Below are 3,384 nucleotides of genomic sequence, written 5' to 3' on the forward strand. Positions count from 1 at the left end.
TCCTTTTTTGTATTTTATTTAGACAGGGTCTCACAGAGTTGTTTAGTGCCTTGCTAAGTTGCTGAGGCTGGCTTTGAATTCGAGATCCTCCTACCTTAGCCTCTGGAGCCACTGGGATTACAGGTGTGTGCCACCATATCAGGCCTGTCAGAGCCTTTAACATATTCCTATGTGGTACAACTAGGATCCCAGACTTCACTGTTTCCAGACATGACCCTGTTTGTGAAGGTGAACCTGGTGGGCTTTGTGTTCTATTAAAGCCACTTTGGAAAATACTTTAGGAAAAGAGGTAAGGAAACAGAAGGGATGGGTCAAGGCCCTCTAATGGGAAGGACTTCCTGAGGATCTGAATAGGAGTTGCTAGCTGCCTCTGAGGAAAGGGTGGAATTTGGGGGGTGGTTTTTGTTGTTGTTGTTTTGTTTTGTTTGAGACAGGATCTCACCAGTTGCCCAGGCTGACCTCAAACTTGTGTTCCTCCTGCCTTAGTCTCCCAAGTCTCTGGGATTGCAGGTGTGTGTGCCACTAAGGCCAGATAAAGCAGGAGCTCAGCAGGCGGCTGGTATGGCCAAGGCTAGAGGCAGGAAGGCACTCAAACCAGGCAGGACGCTGGTGATTCCAAGTCCTTTCCTACCCTGGTGTTTCCCTCTCATGAGAGGGCAGGCAGGTGGGTGGGCCTGTGTGGGCACCGAGGCAGAAGCTGGAGGGCAGGGCCTTCCCACGCAATGGGATTTGCACAGACAGGCCCAGGGTGTTGGGAGTGTCTGGGCTACCACCCCACTGCGACATCAGCCTAGGGACGGGGCAGCTACCAGCTCGGGGTTCAGAAGAACTTCCCTGTCTCTGCTCCCCTCCATGTTGGGACCAGCCTCTGCCCAGAGCCCACTCTGTCCACACTGCCAGCACAGTTGCTCCTAGGCCCCCCCTAGCCCTCTGCTCCAGGAGGCCTTCCCATGGGGTCCTTGCTACCCTGGTCCCTCTCCCCTGTCTGGGCACAAGGAGAGGGCAGCTGAGTTAGCCCTTCCCACAGCACATTTGCTCCTGCCTCATAACAGTCTTGCCTTGAATCTGTACCTCCATTTAAAAAAAAAAAAAAATGTAGTTGTAAATGGACAAAGTGGCTTTATTGTATTTGTTTTTTGTTTTTATGTGGTGCTGAGGATCGAACCCAGTGCCTCATGCATGCTAGGCGAGCACTCTACCACTGAGCTGCAGCCCCAGCCCCTGTACCTCCATTTTTATACAGAAAAGAAAAAAAAAATGAGGCTTGAAGAGGAGAGGTTAGTAGTGGAGTTGGGATTGGAGCCAGGTGTCTTGGCCAGACTCCCCAGTGTCCACCAACCCCATTTCCCCTGCCTTGTCCAAACACACATCGCACATTCCCTTCTTGGTCATCTAAGAGCCCCCTAAGACTGTCTTGCTCTGCTCAACACAAGACCTTATCTGAACAAGTGGACCAGGCCAAGGCCACTCCTGCCACCTGTAGTGCATGGGGGTATTCAGGCTTAGTGCCCAGCCCCGTAGGCTACTTTCCTTTGACAGTTCCATTGTGCAGCATGCCTGGCTATCCCCTGAGAGTTAGAGTAGGTGAAAGGTGTTATCCCACTTGACAGAGAGATTGAAGTCCAAGGGCTGGACTATCACCAGGGGCCACCTAAGTCTATAGCAGGCAGCAGAACTGAGTCTTCCCCAGCTCCCTGGGGACTTCCTGTAGCCCTTGGGAGCTCTATGTCTGGGTAGAGCCTGGGGCCTGGGGAATCCAGCCACTCCTCATCCCGAGTTCTTGGGCTGGGCCTGGTGGTTCTGAAGTGGCTGATGCTTTCAGGCCTCTGAAATAGCCAAAGGCCTTTCCACAGCCCTGGCCCTGACTGGCCCTGGGCTGAGGCAGAAGCTCATCCTGTCTGGGGAATAGGGGTTAGAGCAGTGCTGCCTTCTGATGGGACACTGTGTGAGCCATAGTGAGGATCAAGGGGGGTACAGGGGACCCCTAGGAGAGGTGACCCCTTGTCCACCCTGTCCCCGTGGCAGAGGGCCCCACTAGGAGCCCTCACAGAGAGTTCCTACCCCGTCTCTAGTCTTTGTAGGAGGGAAGTCTTGTAAGTCTCGGGGCATGTGCCCCTGTGGTGGGAATAAAGCTGAGTAGAGCCAGCCAGAAAGGGGAGTCCCCAGACTCCTTCTTGGTGCTGCCCACATCCACCTCTAGGCAGGCAGCCAGACAGTTAAGTCCATGTTGGATGGCACCAGGTGTGAAAACCAAGAGAGGGCTGGGCTCTGAGGCCTCAAGTCAGCAACCCTAGGCCTAGGCCTGGGCCTGGCCAGCCGGTTCCCAGGCCATTTCCCCAGTCTCATCATGGTCACTGTCATCGTCACCATCAATGGCTTATAGGAGTGATTCCTGAAAAACAGGGCTGCGTAGGCTGGCAGGGAGGGGACCAGACAGGCCCAGGCGGGGCAGATGCTAATGAGGCAATTAGGCCTAGCAGCTACAGAGAGACCTGCCCACCAGAGGCAGCCCAGCCCAAGCCCCTGGCACATCCGCCTGCCAGGTGTCCTGGGAATTCCTGGCCTGCTCCACCCTCCCAGCCTCAAAGGTTGGACTGGCTTCATGCCTCCAAAAACCAGAGGCAGGTTTGGCAAAGATAGAACCAGGGCACCATGACTCCATGACTACTCTTTATCTTTGCTTGGACTGAGAATGCCTGCCTGGGATGCCCTCCTGCCCTGCCCCTCAGCCCCGTCAAACCATCCGGGTTCCAAGCCCTTCCTGGAAGTGGTGGCCTTAGAAGGATCAGAAGCTTGAGGCAGGAGGCCAAGTGTGACACTGTCGCCAAGTGGGCAGGCAACTAAAGATCCTTGCTTCCCCAAAGCCTTGGCTTCCATCCATCAGAGCCCCAGGTGAGCTTACAGGGTGCTACCCATGGTCCTGGAGCATCATGTGAGAGGAGATCAGCCCATAGCTAAGATGCTGGGATTCTAATGAAGGGGATGCAAGAAGCAAGGGCAGGAAATCCAACCTACCTGGGCTTACCTGAGTCCTTCCCCACAGCTCTCCTTTGTCAGCCTCCGAGGCCCCGGGAAATCTGAAGCAGCCTGCCTGGTTCATCTGGGGTTTTGAGTGGCTTCTCTTGGCTTTCTAGGGATGACCTCAGTGTCAGCAGATGTGCATCCGGCTGAGTCAGAGCCCCCTACCAAGCCCAGCTCTTCTTCCAGGCTTGAGCGATTGGACTAAAACCATGGCTTGGGACCCAGGGCCCCCTTTGGTGTGGGGTTGTAGCTCAGCCTATGGGGGAAGGGTTAGCTACACGTAGCAGGGAGGGAGAGACTCTGACACAGGGACTTGAGGTACCATCTGAGATCAGGGATGAGGCCCCACATGACAAGAGCAGG

The sequence above is a fragment of the Marmota flaviventris genome, chromosome 8, assembly GCF_047511675.1.
Source record: "Marmota flaviventris isolate mMarFla1 chromosome 8, mMarFla1.hap1, whole genome shotgun sequence".
NCBI classification, from domain to species: Eukaryota; Metazoa; Chordata; class Mammalia; order Rodentia; family Sciuridae; genus Marmota; species Marmota flaviventris.